General features: G+C 39.6%; 1 long non-coding RNA gene across 1 annotated transcript; it reads right to left on the minus strand.

The window, feature by feature from the left end:
- Positions 1-2,041: 2,041 nt before the first annotated feature.
- Positions 2,042-16,404, minus strand: LOC137479347 (uncharacterized). The gene is made up of 5 exons (XR_011002176.1): positions 16,342-16,404; positions 15,144-15,280; positions 12,310-12,442; positions 7,369-7,510; positions 2,042-3,181 (listed from the first exon to the last, which is right to left on the minus strand). It is a non-coding gene; the product is annotated as an uncharacterized lncRNA (long non-coding RNA).
- Positions 16,405-20,245: the final 3,841 nt, after the last annotated feature.

Here is a 20,245-nt window from a genome sequence, read left to right on the forward strand (position 1 = left end):
TGATTTCTTCCCAACCAAAGTCTGCTCATGAATTTCAGCAGTATTGAATTAAAGGAATCTGGTTTTAAGGCCAGGCATGGATACTGGAAACAGTCATATAATAATCTACTCTCATGGTTTAGGCAGAAAAAAAGGAAGCATTATTCTTTCTGAACATTTCCTTCCTCTTTATATCTTCAGATACTCTGCTTCTGCTAAGGTCATTGCATGAATTTAAGATACACCATTCTGGAAACTAAATTAGCCCTCATTTACTGGGAAGTTGAATGCAGCCAGACGAATGGTGGTGCAAATATAATTGGTTCCCAACATGTGTCAGTGTGTATACTCCTCAAGCCATGGAAAAGATGCATTATGGGACTAATTTTTAAATGTTAATGGATATTGGATGTTTGCCAGACACCCAGCTGTGCACAAAACATTGAGATGGTAAATAGCTCTTGATCTGTTTAGAAACAAATTATAATGGCTGTTTGGATTCCACATGACTGAAGGCATGGTAACCAGCACAGGCTCACAGGCTGACCCTATTAACTGCACTAAGGGGAATGCGCTGATTTTTAAAATCAAAATAAGAGACATAAAATAAGGCTATTACGATGCCATTTAAATTATTTTAGATTAATATTAAACAAACAACATCTCAACAACAACCCATAGCACCTGTTACCATTGCCTACATGAACTTACTTACTTAAGGGACTTATTTTTTGCTAAGTTTCTTTGGGAGGATGTAAAAAAGAAATGCTTTGATCACATGATTAATTTGATTCTAAAGCTGAGATCTGAGTGAAAAGCTTACCTGTACTTACAGAATAAAATCTCTCCTGCCACACATCGACAATGGGTCTCAGTTAGATGCACCAAGGAATAAGATCTCTCTTCATTTGATATGTAATTTTACATATCATAATTTTAATTTAAGGTCTACAAATATCAGTATTTGCAGGAAATTCCCTACTTGAAATGTCTTACTAATTGTATTCATTTGGTCAGCAAAGCCCAACAGGGAATTTTTAATCAGCTGGATTAGGTGCTTTTGATTACTATACCGTAGCATTAGCAGAAGCACCATTTTGCAAGTGAAAAATATACTAATTGTCAGCAACACAAGAGAGCTCTTTTCCACAAACCCACATGTCTAGCAGTTTGAGACCCCTTTTCACAAATAAATAAGACTGTCACATGTATATTAGGCAAGCTTCCCCTTTAGGATTTTGCTGCTGAGTTTGAACAATTCTGAAAAAAAGTCCAAACCAAAATTTCACCATAAAACCCCACAAAACCAGTAGGCAAATCTAAGCAGAAGAGTGCAGTTTCATTGCATCAACAGGGAGTGACTCAAGACTGCCTAAGACCTGACTGTGCAATGTCATTAAATCACAGACTGTCAATAATGCCAAATTTGTACTCCCCAAGTAACTTTGCAATTGCAGCTTTGTATCTTGAATTTGTTCTTCCTAGCATCTATCCTGTAGCTTGGTTTTTAACTGGGTGCTTTCTGCTAATTTTCGTACCTTACATAGCTCACCCTCTAGGATCAGAAATGCACTAACGTATTAGGAAAGGAAGCCTGAGAGTTGCTTCTCAGAGTTCTTCTTCAAAATTAATTTTCTCTTTCTCAAAAGAATGTTGCTTTCTCCAGATGTAGAACATCTATGAAAATAAAAGCATCCTGACCATTAGGAAATGTGCTATTCTTAGAGGAACCATCAAAACATGTCAAAGGAGGATATTTTTTCCTGAGAGCTCAAAAGTCTTGATCCATTCTTACAGAGTAAGTGGAGACCTTGGAGGAATGTTTTTTCCTACTGCCAATTTCAAGAGACAATAAAAGGAGATGACAAAACACAAAAACCAAAAACACCTCCCCTTCCTTAACCTTGCAAGCTGACAAGGCACGAGGGGAGGTGTGGCCCCATGGAGACATGGCCCAGGCATTCTGCCACCCCACTGCGGGCAAGAGGGCGCGGCTGCCATCCTCAGCCTGCACAGCCCTGAGAACATCATTTCAGTGGCACCAGGACAACCACAGCAGAGGAGTTTTGCTCTCCCAAATAGTCTAGGCCCTCATGGGGTAGGAGCCACACAAACAACCTTACCTTCTCCTGCCAGCAGAATATGAGAAAGTCTCAGCATTGTCTGCAGCTACAGGAGTACCGGTGATGAGTCTGGGTTTGGACATATGAGCTTGATAATGAATTGTTCTTGGAAGAGGGCAGCTGAGGTGGTAACCAGATCTCCTCTGAGCTTCAGGAGAGAGGACTTTGTGCCTCTGATGCTGTGCTGAGAAGATCTGCTGTGCTGCCAGCTCATGCTGCCTCCACCGATGTCAACAGGCAAAACACGACGAGACGATGTCCCGCAAGAGCGAAGTGGGTGAAAACAAGCTTGTTGCTCATTCCTCATCCTGGCTGGGGGTTTAGGAGTGTGCCCACAGCCACGTAGATTTCACACCTTTTTAATGTTGCAGCATCATCCATACCAGCTGCAAGCAGACAAGCAATTGGAAGTTCCCTCTCCTAGTAAATCACTGACTCAACATCAGAATTCAGACAGCACAACTACTTCAAGGATCAAGCTATAACTCCAGTTATGTTAGTATAAATCTGAAATAATTCTGCTAGGGCTGGAGAATCTATTCTTAATTTTCAAAAGCAAATGAGAACAGTCTGACCAGCAGCATTCAGGGTTTGAATGACCTACATACAAAGTGTGTTTTTGCAGATACAGAGTAATTTCATTAGAGTACCCTGCAAAATCTTTTATTTGCATAGCTTGTTTCCATTTCTTTTTAGTGTAATGAGATTTCATGATGAAAGTCAAATACAATCTAGTATAGCAAAAGTGCATGTTACACTGATCCTAATAAGCCAAATGAAAATCAATAATGCTGCTAGTTTCCCTGAAATCAGCCTACATAAGCTCCAAGCACCATGTTCTGCCTAGAGCAGAGTGTTAGCAGCTTATATAAGATAGATATTTCCTAGCAGAAAATCTGAAAACAACCACAGTTGAGAAAGAGAAAATAAATAGCTGTTACAAATACCACAAAAAAATTGGGATCGTTGCCTCCTGTCCTTAAGGTGTGGATAAAAGATCAGTTCCCTTTTCATCCAGTCACCTGTGCTGGCTGCTGCCTGCATGAGGGGGAGTCCCCACGCCCTGGCTTCTCTGTGCCCTGCAAAAGAAAAACAATATTGTCCACCCATTTGCTCAAAAAGGATGAGAAATTTTGCTCTGAGAGCAGAAGCCCCATTTTCACTGGCATAGAAATGAGGGTTATAATAACACTGGGGGAGAAAGTAAAGCCCACTGTATCAAGGAGTGGTATTAAAAATTCAGGCAACCTGATGCAATGAACTTTGCCAAGATGCATGTATCAGCTATCATATTTCACTCCTTTTGCTTGCAGCTTGCCCTGCATTCAGTAATGGGAAATGCTGAGCTAAGAGGGGAAGAGAAGGCAGGTCTGAAAGCAAAGACAAGAACACACAAACATCAGGAGACAGAAACAGACAATTCATCTATATGTTATACAGTACATCTGTGAGCAATAGCCATCATTATGGAGATTTTCACTCTGTGTGTATTTCAAATAAAAGCCTTCTTTGAAGTTTGCCTCATCTTAAATAAGCTAATAAATGTAGGAAGCTTAAAATATAATTTACATTACATTAGCAGGCTATTTTTTATTTGCATAAGAAAACGTTTCTCTGTAATGATCTACCTTATGAATGACCTGGGGAAATAATTTCAGGTTGCTTTAAAATGCAACCATTTGTTTCTTACTGGTGAGTTCAATTTCACTAAAAGTTATGGAGTGAGCAGGAATTTGCAATATTGGATAGCCAAAGGTGCATAATTATTTCCAGTTTACTATTAAAATAATATTTAAATAATTCAGCATGCACTTGCTTTTTTCTTTTAATGATGTACTATTAACAGGTTGGCAGATTTCAAGAGTGAGGCATTTTATGAATTTTTTGAATTAGGAAATTCTTACAAATGTGAGCATAAGCTTTTATTTTGTGTAACGTTTGCATTGTAAAGTCTTCCCTCAGGACAAGAATAGATTGAATTTTTGCAAGAGTACAACTTCATGTAAGTAGCACATTTGTGTTTATTTACCAAATGTAAGTAGAGTAATCCTGAATAAAATGATTGTATATAGGGACCACACATAGGTAGCATACAGCAAAATGTGCCATGGATACATCAGAGATGTACTTCTGCCTTCCACAGGGGGATGGAGCACAGCTCGTTCTGCCTGGTTCAGAGGTGGTAGCAGCTTCTGCCTGTACATCACAGGTGTACTGTACTGTTGCTATGGAGACGGGCTCAAATGAGCAGGAAATTTCATTTTGATAAAGTTCTATTCTTGGGCAGAGGAAGAAGGCTCTATATTCAGCATCACATATGGCATTTTTTAATGTTCGAGACACATGTTCTGTAAACAACAACAGACTTGAAGAGCAAATTGCATTTTCCCTCCTGATGGCAGCACCTGAAAAGATGCCCTTGGAGCGGGTGGTGCAGCTGGGAACATCCGTGCCCAGCCCTGCTCTGCGCAGAGGGCACCAGCAGAGAGAGGGGCAGGGTGCAGGGCAGCTCCCGAGCTCACACCGGCCCCGCCGGCGCGGCCCGGGCATCCCTGCCCCGGGAACCGATGGCCAAAAACGGCGGGGCTTGATTCAGCTGGAAAGTGGGAAATTGCAGGTGAAATGGTTCTTCAGTCTTAACTCTGTAACAATATTAATGTTTGTTAAACAAAGAAATCAAAGTTTTAAAAATGGAAGATCTTTTCAATGTGATAAATCAAAGAAGTTCTTTGAAAACAGTGAAATTAAATATTTCCACTTTTTCAAGTTCTCCATATACCAGGATTTAGCAACCCTATCAATTCAATAGGGCTGACAGAAATTTGCTAAGCAATTCCACAGATCAGAACCTCCATTTTTCAGGAGAAAGAGGATTTGACTGAAAGCTGCCTCCCAGTTCTCTTCAGTAAGGTGAAAGCAAAGACAATATCACGGTGTGGAGAGCATCTGAAGTAGTTGCCTCTTTTTCTTTAAGCCCCAGCCCTCAGCAGCACCTTCTGCCCCCCAGGGACATTGCAGGGTGGGGATCCGTGGCTTTCCTCAGCGCCTGCCCAAGCCCTGCGAGCCTCCTCGTGTGTTCCACCCACAGAGGGAACAAAATCTAATTATGGGCAAAGCCAATGGGGGATTAGAGCAGGAGTCAGGGTCCAACAGGGGTCTGGAGGTAGCAAAGGAATGCCAAAGGGCACTGGAGCCCCTTACCTGGGGGCTGAGGGGAGGAAAGTGCACAGGTCATTTGGCAAAGAAGGATCAGGAGGTATTTTTGGAGGTGGTGGAGGTGTTTTGTTGTTATTTTTGTTTGGTGGCTTGTAGTGGGTTTTTTCCTTTTCAGTTTAAATCTCAGTATTTGAAAGCTCCTAGCTATTTACATCTAGCACCTTATGCAGACAGCTAATATACAAAGACCTTTTTGGGATTATGGGAATTTTTTCTGCTCTAATTTGTAACAAATATAATTTAAATATATAGGAATTCACTACTACTCTTAGACTTTATGCAATGACTAGAAAGTACAGAGTATTAAAAGCCTTTTAGCCCAGGAACACCTTTCCTTAGTATAACTAATGTCTTGCTCAAAAAGCCATGGTGAAACCAATTCTGCTTCTGGCATATATTAAGCAGTAGTCATTGCTGGGAAGGCCTTTTGGCAAAACTGAGCCCTTAGCTATCATATGTCTTTCCTTAAACTGTGTCTTGACTTCCATAAATAACCAATGAAGTGGAATCTCCTTTTGCACCTCAGTATTTTGTTCTTTCATTACAAAAAAAAAAAAAAAAAAAAAATCTATTTTGTACCATGTCACTTGCCACAATGAAAAACAAGGATTGCCTTCTCCCCCACCCCTCCTGCACCAAGCATCTAGACTGCAGTAAGATAAAGAAAAGCCAAAGAAAATGAAAAATATAAATAGTTACACAGGTAAATTGAAACACTTACTATCTTGGGGGGGGAAACCTGTATAAATAGAAGTATCTGAGATAGTGTCAGGCAGTGTGACAATGAAGATGTCACTACTAAACAGGACTTCTTGGTCCCCTAGCTGTCAATAATTAATACATTATTTACACTTGCACATTCTCATTTCCCAGCTTTCAAGATTTCATTTACGCCCTGATCCTTTGCTTAGCAGAAAACTTAACATCATTGCGACCTTCTTCTTCCTGACACTACACACCTATCAAACAGAGAAAGAGAATAGCATCTAATATGTGCATTTATTAAAGTAGAAAGCATCAGTTACTGGAAGAAGTGACAAATGCCAGTGTTTGCCAGCATAAAATGGGAGTGAACTGAATTGCTCCCAAAGAAAAACTCGATTAAGAAACCATCTTAATAATACTGTTTGTGGGAGGCCCAGCATTTGCATGTTTACAGGAAATGTAGCTGAGTATTTCTAATTAAAACCCAAAGGAATTAGCAAAGTTATGAAAGCCATGCCACAAACTGCAGACAACCTTATGTTAAAGACACCATTTTGACTACCTGAAATTAAAATATTCTGTTAGGTTGAAACAGCTTTTTCCTCACCATGCTGAAGAGGTACTGCCATTCGTAGGAGAAACAATGTCAGACAGTCATAGGAGATGTAAATCACTGTTACATCACACTGTACATAAATGTACATATTTATTTAGCATAAGGATATGCAAACTATCAGCATAAAACTTATGTTAAAACTGTGCTGTAAGCAAGGATTGCCAGAACATAGATGACTGGGATAATCCTTTTGAAGTCAGTGCCAAGTTTAATGTTGAAGTTAATTTTTTTGTTTTGTAAAACAAGTATTTAGGACCTATCCTGGCACACTGGGGCCAGACAGTGGAAGATCTTGAATTGAGAAAACCACATAAATTTGTGATTTGGGCTCTCAGGAAATTTTTCTGTTGACTTCTGTGGTTTTTGGAGCATATCTTCCGTGCATTCAGAAACTGTTAGGAATAATGGCATCAATAATCCTACTCTAATGGAGGAAATGCTGGGAAAAGGAAATAACCCAGGGATGCTTTTCCACATGCCAAACAAGTTACTTCGGCATTTTTCAGTTGGATTGAGTTTATGATCATAATTTAGAAGACCTTCTTCTAGGTCTATAGAAATGTGAAGCTCTGATGTTACTTTCTGGTAACTTTGCAGAAGGCGGCTGCATTGTCTCAGCCAAGCTGGCACTTCCTCCAGCTGCAGTTTGGCTACGCTGCCAACACAACAGGGCTGCCTTAGGCAGAAGAGATGATTTCCACAGCATGACAGGTTCAGAATTAACCATACCACTGGCTCCCTTGTTCTCTCCAAGCTCCTCTGCTGAGGGTTGGCCACAGTTCTTACACTCCTCTGTGGTGGGGATGGCATCCTTGTTAGTCATACAGAGGCTTGGCTGGATTTGGCATTTTCTGAAATTTCATCTCAGGAGCTGCACTGACAGAGAAAACCCAGAAACACTGGACAGCTTCTGCAAACTGCTGTACCATCTGCTTGGCCAAAAGGAGCACATCAGCCAGGAGGAAGCACTGAAGTGATGCAAACCTTGTCTTATCTTAGGCTGGGCTTTGTCACTGTGTCCAGACACTGTGGACACAGAAATCTACCTGAGGTGAACTTAAACTTCAGTTCACCTAGGCACAAACACAGCAACCATCCAAGGGTGCCATAAAAAATTGCAGTGATAACCATCTCCCACTTTCTTCTTGTATAACCAGCATCAGCTGGCACTGTCAAAACCATGTAAAACAGGGACGTCTGCATTAACTATTATAAGCACTCCAAAGTTAATATCTCATTAATTGATTTGCCATTGCAGGACATACTGACTCCAGTTTGTGCAGTCCTCTTTTCCTCGTCATCAGCTGGTGATCTCCAGTTGGCACTGGAGTGGGCATGTTGCTGCACCGTGGTGACTGCTGCATCCTACATCCCTTTCTCTTCCCAACCAGCTTTGCAACAACTGATTGCTACAATGCCATGAAAAGAAAAAAAAAAAAAAAAGTAGTTAATATTCAACAAAAGGAAGTTCATGCATTATTTTGCATTCAGATAAATTAGTACCATTCTCTGCAAATAAAAATTTCCAGGATGAATTCTTGCATGCCAGTTCTTAGCCAGGAGCACAATATATTGGTTGAATTGTGTTTTCTTGTTAGCAATAGAGATTTTATAGCAGAGGCCCTGGCAGTCTTTATGATGGAAGAGCAAACACTACTTCATCCACTCTGACATAAAAAGTAATCATTTCTGGAAGACTCTATCACAGTGAAAATTCCAGACTATCGACTGGATTCAAATTGGTGAGCACCCAAACTGTGCCCAAATGCCACCCAGTTACAAGATCTGTTCTGAATTCCTGAGCTATTAGGGGAATATAGTGTTTATGAGATGTGCCAGATTGATTGCATCTGCATGTAAATTCTTTTTTGCTTGCCACACAACAAATACAGATGGAAATCAGAATGAAAGTTTCCCTCTGCTGTCCTTTTCTGTAAACACCTCCTGGAGAAGTGAAGGGCCAGCTTTATTTAATGAGTTAAGAAAATAGATCGCTCTCCCAGTACAGTTGTTCCTCAGTTCTATTTGCTCTCGTTTTTATGATTAAGAGAAATATTAGTTGTTACAAATGAAGAGTTTTGCAATACAAGTAATTCTGAAGAAATGTTGTCCACTCATCAACTATGAGGGGAATGTCTAGCTCTCCCTTCATCACCATGCACACCTTTGACTGTGGGAGAACATTCTTGTAAGGGTAGCATGAGATTACTGCTCCAAAGAATGACTTGAACACAGCAGAACCCTCAGCTCCTTAGACTCAAATTGGGAGAAAATACACTAGACACTTTTGAGGACAGAAGTCTGACTAGCTGTGCTTCTGCTTCATAGCATGAGAGTACTATGTGCCACAGAGATTTCACATATCATTTGGAGGAGGAATTAATTTATCTGTGGAGTACTGAAGAGCGCAGGCTGTAAGGACCTTGTGGCTGGGACAGCCTGCCTGAAGGGGGCAAAAGAAAGAAATGGTGCAGCTATTTAAAAACAGGAGAAACAGAAGCCATTGACGAGAACAGAAGGACTAAGGAAACAAAAGCAGGAGTGCCAAGGAGAGACCAGGAGACCCCCAGCATGGGGCAGGGAGAGCAGCGCCCTCCCTCCGGCAGGGCTGCGCTGGGCTGCTCCCAGGCTGGGCTGGCTCCCTGCTTCCACTGCCACGGCTCACACTGCCTGGACATGGGGCACAAAAACGCTGCACTGAAGTGCGTGGGCACTTAGAGATAACCAAACGTGTGGGGCTGCGGATCTAGTTAAGCAGAGGAGTAAACAGAACCAAATACTAAGGGCAGGCCTGTTAATGCTCTCCTCCAAAACACAGCCTTTTTCTTTTTCTTTTTTTCTGTTCTCTCATTTTTTAAATGTTTTGTCTTGAAGATAAGAGGAAACAGAAACAGCTTTGGTTTTATATGGTCAGGCTTGCTGCATTTGATAGTTTTGGAACAGAGCTGCTGATACATTTAGAAAATACAATTTGGCAGTGTCAGCCCACGCTGTGTGCCGGTCTGTCATGTGGGGGTGGGGATGGATAAGGATCACAATGCAAAAATGGGAACCGTGTGTAAAACCACAGTAACTCATCTCCAGAAGAGAAGTTTATGTAAATTACCATTAAAGCCTTTACTCTTGTTTGCAGATAAATTTATAGACATTAGCATAAAGGTAGCAATCAGGATTCATCAGTTTTACTTTTTTATAACCTGTTAGTCTCTGATAACTTCTCTCTTCAAGTGACAAACTGTAACATTAGGCAGTATTAAATGATATGGACAAATAAGTACCTAATGGTAGATTTAAAGATGTTGCAGCAGTCCAAGTTCTTTCATTTTCCTGATTATAATGGCATTTGCATAATGTATGAATTCAAACATTATTGCTGTTAAATAATGCATAAATATTCTCCCATGCTGAAATACATCTATTTCCTCTCCATGAATTATTTTGAATGTATCATTCAGTTGTTTTTCTATTTAAAAATGTAGTTAAAACTCTGCATATATCAGTATTATGACTGGAAGAAGTATCATCACAAGTAGTTGGCTAACACTCCAAACTGTAAATGAAGTATACATTATTAAATGGGCCATTCCTTCCTTCTTCAGAAAGCATTATCACCAGAATACAATATTTAGCATTTCTGAAATGTCAGAAAGAAATGCAGGTACATATTTGATTATCTGGCAGGTCTTAGGAAAGAAAAAGAGAACAAAAACATATTGCTACCTGACCCAAAGGGAATAAGAACATGGTCATATATAAAGAGATAAATCTGTAAGACAGGATTGTGTGAGTTCTTGAATAGGTCTTTGTGAAACTAAGCACCTTCAACACCTATTGACTTCCAATCCCATATCCCCCAGGTGATGGACCCTTTTATTTATATTTGACTCTGTGAAATGTGCCATCCAGCAAACACTTAGATAAATTCTGTCAACAGTGTCACAGAAGTCAGTTACATCAATGACAGATGACAGGATAAATAAGAGGACTTCAGGATTCAAGTAGCTAAAGTTGAGCACAAAAAAAATTAAGTCTGCGCAACATCTAACCGTAAAAATGTCAAAATGAAAAGAACATAAAATGTATGTCCCTTCTGGGTCTATAGCCCAGCTGAAATGGTCAAAGGAGGGAAGGAATGTAATAAACACCCAAGGACACAAAAAATATCTGGTCTGTATGCTTACTTAGAAATGTGCAAATGTACAATTTCTGTGCTTCACTCTAGTGTCTTTCCCCGCTGCTTGTGACACTGCAAAATCTTATTTACTAAGTATCTGCTTTCTTGCAATTGCAGTGTTTAAGTAAGATTTAAGTATTGAATTCTAATTGTGTTTCCTCTCTCTTTTCCCTCCTCTAAAACTGGTGATTCCTTTTTTAATTACTTTTTACTTGCCATGTAGACATGACTTAGTGTTTCAATTTGGACTCTAACTTGCTGGATTCTATTGTCTCAGTCAATTTTCTGTTTGGTGAAGGTAGGAAATAATCAAGTCTCCAATAAAGATTATCTTTTTTTTTAACATGTGTCATCTTTTACAGTTTGCCATTATAATGCTAAAACATGTCTGCCTCATCAGTGCCACCACCATTACTTTACCCATTTAAACCCACACACCTATATATACATATGTGCAAAGAAACTATTTATTCTGTCAAATAGATTTTCTGTCATTGCTCCTCCCTTTTTCCCTTTACTGCTGTCGATGTTAGAGTGGAAATGCACTTTTAAAACCTAATGAATTGATCCAGTGGTGAAATGAACGTATTTTGCTTACACTTCTTTAAAGCGAGTTTGCATAAAATAGAGAACATTCTGAAATAGATTTGATCAACTTGAAACTACTGCAAATAAAGCACAGAAAATGTAGTTTCTTAAATTCAATACACTTGTTAACCCTAACAAAACAACTGTGAAAATTCATGTCAGTTTCTAATGCACAGATATCTCAAAAAAAAAAAAAAAAGAAAAAAAGAAAAAAAAGAAAAAGAGAAGTTACTGTGCAAATGCTTTTACCATTAATAAAGTTCTTGATTTACAAGACTGGCTATTACTACACAGATTGACCATGAAACCATGAGCATATAGTTAAAAATACTCCAGTTTTACTCAGTGAAGATATTTTTGCAGCTGAGCTGTGCTTAAGGAAAGAATCCATCCTGAACTGCCTAGTGAGAATTAGCTCTTCCTTTCCCTTTCCTGTGGGGTGTTTTCTTTCTGCAGAGAGATGGTTTTTCAAACCACTTTACACCTCCCTCCTTGGGACCACAGCAGTGTCCTGGGGGCAGACTGTGCCCAGCCCCTTCAGGGAGCCCAATATTTGGTTAACTTTGCTCAGAGCAGCAAGTGCCACGCTCAGAGCTAAGCTCTCGAATCCAGGAAATGAATCTGGGTTACTTTCTCTTTGGGAGAAACATCTGCAAGATGTAGCTGAGCTGGAATACTGTTTTTTCACCTGTTTAAACAAATTGTCTTGATTCCCAGTGTACAATTAGTGAAAGGCTGGAGGCAAATGGGCTCCTAGAGCAAAGCTGCCCTAAGTGATACGGGACAAGTTGGACTTCAGCAATTTTCACAAGTCATAAAGAAAGGATAAGGCAGGTGGAAATATATACACTCAAGCTAAAAACACCTTTGTTTAATTCACAAATGAATTAATGAGGTATGAAACTCACTTCCTTATCTCATTGTGGGTTTGCTGTCAGGAGCAGAGCAGCACAGTTCAGAGCAGCGACAAAAAAGAGCAGCAGTGTACATCTGAAACACTTCTTCCCACGGGTCCCATGCTTTTGATTTCTGCCTTTAATACTGATAAGAAGTGACAGTAGTTGGATAAAACAATCAAAATTGGAGCTGAGGAGCTTATAAACCTCCTGACACTTCAATAAGCCAAAAGCCAATACAAACTTTAAAAAAAGATCATATATCCATTTTGACTCTGCCAGGCCACACAAAGCAGGACTGAAACACACTCAGAGGGCTAGAAGTTTATCTCTGATTTATTTTAGTCTCATTTCATAAATTTTAAATAAAAAAATAAATGCTAAATTCTACATGGAGAAGTAAAATCTTTTATAATCTTTTAGACAGTTACAGCCAGTTCTCAGAAGAGCTTTATGCCTGCTGCTAAATGTCTACAAATCAATATTTAATATTTTGGAAGATGAAGTCTTAATTATCCATCTCCCCTTTAAGCATCAAACCAAGTTTCATTGAAAATACAACCATTGTGCTTAATAACACGCCTTTTCCTGTGGGCCAGAGAGAAACACTTCCAAGCACATTTCTTGTTTGCCCAACTTTAATTTCACCTGATTTTATTCATCTATAAGTTGATCTCGTGTGGTTTCTAAAACTCCTGCCACAGTCAATGGCACACCCAAGCACTTTGGGTGAGGGTGTTGTTCCAGGTAACACAGTGAATCGAGATTTGCTGTCATTCCCCAGTGCCCTCAAACTGGCACTTAAACCACACACTGGTTCTTACATGTGTTTACATGACACCTCCCACCAGCACCTTCCTGCAGAACACCCTTCTAAAAGACCAAGACTTTTTATATAAGAATTTGTGGCCTTATGTGGCAAATATGTATTTAAAAAAAAAGTTATTTATAAAAGATAAAATCCCAACTCAGGGCACCAGTTCAACCTTGCAGCACAAAGGTGCAGAGGATGGGCTTCGTGGTGGCTCAGCCATGGCCAGGTGGCCACCCTGCGAAAAAGACCAGCCAGAGCAGAGCTTTCCTAGGTCTTCCCTTTTGGCAAGCTCAGATCCCATTGCCTGCTTCTCTCTGCCATGTGGGAAGCATTCCCCAGCTGTAGGCAGCTGCCAGCAGGAACTGCTGCTGCTCTGCCACAAGTGGAGGCTGTGAGATGTGATGGTGTCCCCAGCACCTCTGAGAACAGAAGCAGGCTACTCCAGACCAGCTGTGTGTGGCATCCTGGCTCCCTTTGAAATGATAACCCCTTGGCAAGGTCTTTCCATGATCAAAAACCATCTGAGACATCTCACAGGGAAGAAGAGGGAAAAAACAGAGCCTTCAGGGCATCATGCCTTCAAAGAACCCAGCTGAGCACCCTGGCAGTCTGCCTAGTGCAGGGAGGGCTTCCCTGGCAGATCTGTGATGTGCACACCTTTAAATCTCCAGCCAGCTATTTTTATGGTGGCTTCAGACAAGTGGAGAGTATATTGAAGATGCAGTACTTTAGCAACTGTCATTTCTTTGAAGAGTTTTGGTGGAATGGTAACATATTTTCACCCTTTCCTGTTTCATACTTGTGTTCAGACATTAAGAGAATTCCATTGCATAATTCAATGACAATCACAGGTGACAACCATCAGTGCAGCTCTGCTGAATCCAAGAGCCCCATGCTGGCTTACTCAAATTTCTGGCCACAAGCTACTTCAAGTGATTTCATTTACCACACAGAAAATTTCTTCAAAAGATTTTTTTTCCCTCTGGATGGAAACTGTCCTCAATACCATGAGTGCACAGCAGCTGTATCAAACATTTGGTCCACTAATTAAGAGAACTAGAATAATCAGCTTTAAAGCTCTAATACCCATCTCTAAATACCTCTAAATGAATTCAAACTGATTTCTACACAAGCAGTAGAGAGTACTACTTCTTACATGTCATATTGGTATAACCTGAGGCCTTTTTACTTCTGGGTTTATTTTTGGGGGGGACAATCATTAGCAATCTGATCGTCTCCACTTAGGGTTAAAAGAGAGCCTGTTTTCTGGCATGAGTAGAATCAAGATCAAACCCTAAATACATGTCTTCCCTAGAGGACCAGGATATGCTGATGTGAGAAATTGCTTCAGCAAGCAGAAAAAATGAGTTGGAACTTCTACTTTTGCTTTGTCCTTCGCATTTTTCATACTCTGTATTGACAGTTTCTAGATGTGCAGCATTCTGTGGCTGGTGATCCTTCCTACGCCTAGGTACTTTGCTGTCTACAACCCTATTAACCTCAGATTTATTAGCTATTTTGTCAGCCACTTACACTGTCAACTTCCCAAAAGGCAAATACATCCCTATGTGAAGATGCACCAAAAAGACAGCAATAGAAAAAAGCACAATCCATCTCACCCTTTAAAAGTTTAAAACCATTTAAACAAAAAATTAATATTCTAAATGTATGCAACAAAGCTTTTAAATTTAAGTCAAGGTTAAAACACGTGTAGCAAACTTCAGTATTCCTCTTACCTTCAGTATTCCTTCTTACCTTCAGAAAATATTGTTTTCTTGCTATTTTGTATTGCTGGGGGAGGGACAAATATGTTGACTTATCAAAAAAGACCACAGTGGATATTTGTTGGGAAAGTAAGATATTAATAATGAAAAAAAGCTATAATAATGAAAAGATTGGTTTGTGTGATAAGGGTTGGCAATAAAACATCTCAAAGGGAAGTTATTCTGTTTCTTGTACTTGAGACTCCCTACAACAACATGCTCAAATTTCATTGCTGGGTGCAATATCTGGTGTATGGACACAGACTTGCTTTATCACCCACTCAGGGAAATGGCTGTGACACCAAAGCAACATGTAAGTTCTTGAACTTCATAAAAACCTAGCTCTGCATGCTAACTGGAGACTAGATCAAACCAGCAAGGGTACAGCAGGAGAGCCTATGAAATACTGAGATAGGTAGAAAAATAAAGTTAGTTTTTTTTGCTCGCACGTAAGACAAGCAAGGAAACTATGAAAAGGTAATGAACACCTTACAGGTTTTCTCTGTGTAAATCATTGAACACTTATTTTTTTAGGCCATTTCTGCAGTTAGGATAGATTTGATAAATAGCAAGTTCACCAAGAAACATAATAAAACATGATTTGCCTCAGTGTTGCTGAGGCTATTTTAAACAAAACCTCCTCCTGTGTTTTCCCTGGTGTGCATGTTGGAAATTTAGGAGGGCAAGTGTTTTTTTACTTTACCTTGTGGAAAAAAATATGAGAATGCATGTAAACCTGGCTAAAAGGGAGGCAGTGTGGGGGAGGATGTAACAGGAATTTCAGGAACTAATGCTGAGTTTCTAGCCGTCCTATGTTTTATTACCCCATGGCATCAAGAACTCAGTGGTAGCTATTGCACTAAATGCAAGATGTACTTGGGACAAACAAATAATTTGCAATGAGCTTAAATGAAAAACAGCCTGGCAAAATGGATTTTTTAAAGTAGCGTGATATAAAAAGCACAACCAAAATAAAATCCATGATGGACTACTGAAACAGTCTATTTCACTTATTGAACAAGTCTCTTATTTATTGAGAAAATAAAAGGAACAGAAAAGGGAAAGTAGAAATACTGGAAGTTTAACTGTTGTTTACAATGATTGCAGTTTAATTCTAACAGATCTTCTCCCAGCCATATATTTTTATCTCAACACAGTTCTTCAAAAATGGGAAAAAAGGTACAAACATGTTTCTATGAGGTAACTGGGGTCTGCTTTGCTTGTGGGTTTTTTTGGTGGTTTTTTTTGGTTTTTTTTTGGTTTTTTTGTTTTTTTTTAATTTCCTTGCCAAGATGTTGAATGCACCAAGTCTCTTAAAAAGCAGCACAGTACAAACCTCAGATTGCCCTGGTAGGTCCAGGGTAATTGTGGTTATTGCAATGATGCCTATCAATAAATTCACAGAGTGCAAACCCAGTCCTTACAGGAGTTAGTGCAGACCACCCTGCCCCTTTGGAGACTTCTTACCCACAGGACTAATTTGTAGTATGTTAATTACCAGAATACTCATTAACACTGGGGTAAGCGCTGCCGACAGCCCTCTGGGCTGTCCATGTGGCAGGAGCTCTCCAGCCACAGAGAGAAACACAACTTTCCCAGACACTGTGCTGGGAAAGGCTGGGAGAAGATCAGAGAAAATAATGAGAAACAATTCTTACCTTAACTTGCTGCACCCGTTGTTGTGAATGTGTGGAATGTATTACAGAGATTTGTTTACCAAAGGATGGTTTCTTAATTAGCCAATGGTGGTGGTGTTTTGAGAAAAGGACCAATCAATTATACCTGTAGTGAACTAGTCTATAAGAGCAATGAGTTTCTTAATAAAGATTATTGACCAGCCCTCTGTAACACATGGAATCTATGCCAATCATTACCTGGCCGGGGACCCGTTGCCATGATATTGGCCAAGGTCTGGTGAGGAATCAAGGATCAGTTTTTGGCAGCACTTGCTCAAGACAGGCCATGTTTTACAGCTGAACTCCGTGCCCCATGGCAGAGGAGCTGGAGGCTGTTGCCATGCAGGAATGGGAGCTGAGCCCTGCTGAGCGCTCCATGTGCCCCAGCACTGCCTGGCCTCCCCTCCAGCCACACCAGCAAAGCCCTCCTGACCAGTTCAGCCAACGGCAGCAAGGGTGCTGGGCAAACCAGCACAGCCCCAGAAGGGGCCACTCTGAGTCCACAGCTCAAACTTTGCTGCACTGGAAACTGAACACTGCTAGTTTGGCTCAGAATTACTACTGGATGAAAATGGCTTTGTAAACTGTTTTGTTGAGAAAGCTACGGAGAACAGACTAGCAGGGAAAGTTTTGGGGAATAAGGGTGAAAATATTTTTCAGAGAACATTTCCACAAACTCAAAGGTTGTCTCTTGGTAAGAGGCTGGAGCTTTGTTTCTACAAATGTATCTATATGTAAGGTTTTATGAAGCTTGAAGACACAAATCTGTACTGGAAAACATTGTCTCTGTAAAAAGGCTTCTTAAGACAAGATGGAAAAAATGTTCCACACAGGGATGTATACAGGCAGATATTTTGAAATGTTAATTCTTAAAAGTGCCATAGCCTTCTCCTTCTGTGCATAATATTTTTAATACAAGGTATTTAAAAGCTTTTAAATAGCAAAGTCTGACCCAGTACTTTCCCTGAAATGTACTCAGATGTGCAAGTAGAATGGAAGTTTGGGGAGTTCTGTTACATCATATCACATCTATACATTTCTTTTCCTTTCTTCTACTTATTCTACACAGGAACCTTTCTGAATATAGTATGAGTAAAGGTAATTATTTTGATTTGTGCTGTCCCATTTATGAGCCTTTTTGTATTACTTTATCAGGCTGACTCTTTTATAATGAGGTTGCGATATAAAAGCATTCTTCATTTCAAAAATAAATCACACGTTATTAATTCTGCATGTTAATTTAATGGTCACTGTTGATGACTATGCAAGTATATTTTCTAAAAAATGCATTAATCCCAGTTTTTCAATTTATTTCTAATACTTACTGTATTTGACATTTGTAGCTGCATACTTACAACCCGTTACTCTTCACTATTGTGTTTATTGATTGAAATGCCATTCATTTTTGTGCAGCTAAAAGAAATGTGTCTTGTGCAGCTGAAAGAAATGTGCCTGTTTCTGTTTATTAAGATGTTGCAAGCAGGAATTTCACTTCATTTAAAAAAACTCAGAGAACACTTTCCTTGCATTTACTTCATATATACACTGTTTGAAATTCTGAAGAGCATTATTATAGAATGCACTCATTCACTTCCATTTAACTTCTATGAGCATGATGGCTTCTGCAATCCTCTTTTGCCAGTAGTTATCCAGTGGTTTACACACTCTACACACATGTGCATAAACTGTAATACTAACCTTAAAATGCATAAATAAAATATTAATTGAAGAAAAGCTAAATGAGGAATTCGGGAAAGTTAGGGAATTGTAGAATGCAGATCTTTATTCCAACCAACCCATTAGGATTTCTAACTCGAAACCAATCACAGTCTCTTTAATTGCTATGGCTAAATAGGATTCATTCCCCTCTAGTGATTGAGAGGGAGGATATAAGACTTCTACTGCTACTAGATAACAAAGCAGACTGAAGTTCAAATTGCATGGCTCATACCCACTGATAATATGCAGTCAAGGGATCATTAAAAAAAAAAAGATGTATTTTAAATGTTATAGCAGAACTTCCCTCAAGAAGAAGATATCACAGTTAAGAAATAATAAAGAATTCTTCTGGAACCTCATTAGAGATAGAGAGAAAGATGGGTTCAGATATGGTAAGAAAAAGCAAAGAAGCAGAGTAACAAAGGTCCCCAAAACTGAAGATAAAACCTACAACTTGATACTGCAAAAACCCAGACAGATATTAAACCCAGGAAATTATTAGTTCAAACCAATAAGATTCTGTATTTTTCTGCCATGGTAGAATTTCTGTGTAGATCAAAATGACCAAAGGAAGACAATTGCAGGAGTGGTGACTGAAGGATGCCCAGTGCCTCATAACCAAGAAGTTCTGAGGCAGCAGCAGCAGCAGAGTTGGGACTCAGAGCACTCCCCCAGCAGGACCCTCCTGGGCACACACCAACAAACTGAGCCCCAGAGAAGTACTGAAATCACTTGGCCACCACCATAATACCCTTACTTGACAAGGAGCACTGACATATAATGGGATAAATAACACTAAATAAGAACTGTTCAAATGCTAATATTGCTTTAGCTTCAGAGGGATAAAGCAATAGCCATAACTGAGTTAGAAATGGATCGTACTGTTTATTTGTCTATATCCACATTAGCTGTTGTGCACCGCTATTGAAGATTCTACTTAACCTGCTTTCTGATGCTAAAGTTTAACCACAGTGAAGGAGACAAATGATTGTCAATTCCTGATCCTTTGGAAAGATATTTAAGTTAGCATAAATTCCTTGTGATCCATCCACAATTTATTAGAAGTTGGAAATGAGTGTTGCACATCTTCCTCCATTTTCTCTATCTTCTGCCAGCTGTATAAGGACTCAATAAAAGAGTCATCCATCCTCTTTTGTCAACCAACAGTTCTCTAGTCTCTAGCTATAAATGAACAGCACAATAAATTAAATGTTTGACAGGGAAGATGTATAGCTTCACAACACTCTGATCTATGTTTTTAAGGAGAAAGCATTGAAACCCAGAGTTCCAGTTGTGCTATTGATTACTGGAAAAAAATGTGTTTAAATAAAGAATAAAGAACGTTTCTTTTTCACTCAACCTTGGAAATTATTCTAATTCACAATCAGGAGAAACAACAAGAAAATAAGGGACAATAACTTAAAATCAGGGCAACAAATCCAGGTGGTGCTTCACACACAAAGACATTTTTTTTCATAATTAAAAGGAAGGCTATTGATAGCTGCAATGGAAAAGATACTTTTGGAAAACAGAACAAAGAAGAGAGCTTCCCTTGCCTTGCTGTCAAAAGTCACTAAATGAAGTCAGAAAGAGTGGAGAAAAACAGTTACCTCTAGAGATGGCTTAACTCCCTATCTCTGCCAGAAACCTCTCTTGACACAGGTAGTGTTGAGCTGCTTATCTCTGATGACTAATTTTGAGACTACGGTAGATGACTGGTTCAGATGAGATGCCTAATATTTAGGCAGCTAAATTTAAGGGAGATTAATCACACTGAAGAGCTCGCTTAGCTGCTCTTAACAATCAATAGCAGGACAAGTTTTATTTGGTGCACTACAAATGGCAAAATGGCCATTTTAACAACTCAGCCATGCTACTGTCACGCTGTAATATGCTGTACCCAAAGCTGCAAGCACTGAGCTGTTTTCAACACTGCAGGATGCCTCTAATCCGGGTTAAGCACAGCTTTCTGTATT

Source organism: Anomalospiza imberbis, chromosome 9, assembly GCF_031753505.1.
Source record: "Anomalospiza imberbis isolate Cuckoo-Finch-1a 21T00152 chromosome 9, ASM3175350v1, whole genome shotgun sequence".
Lineage (NCBI taxonomy): Eukaryota > Metazoa > Chordata > Aves > Passeriformes > Viduidae > Anomalospiza > Anomalospiza imberbis.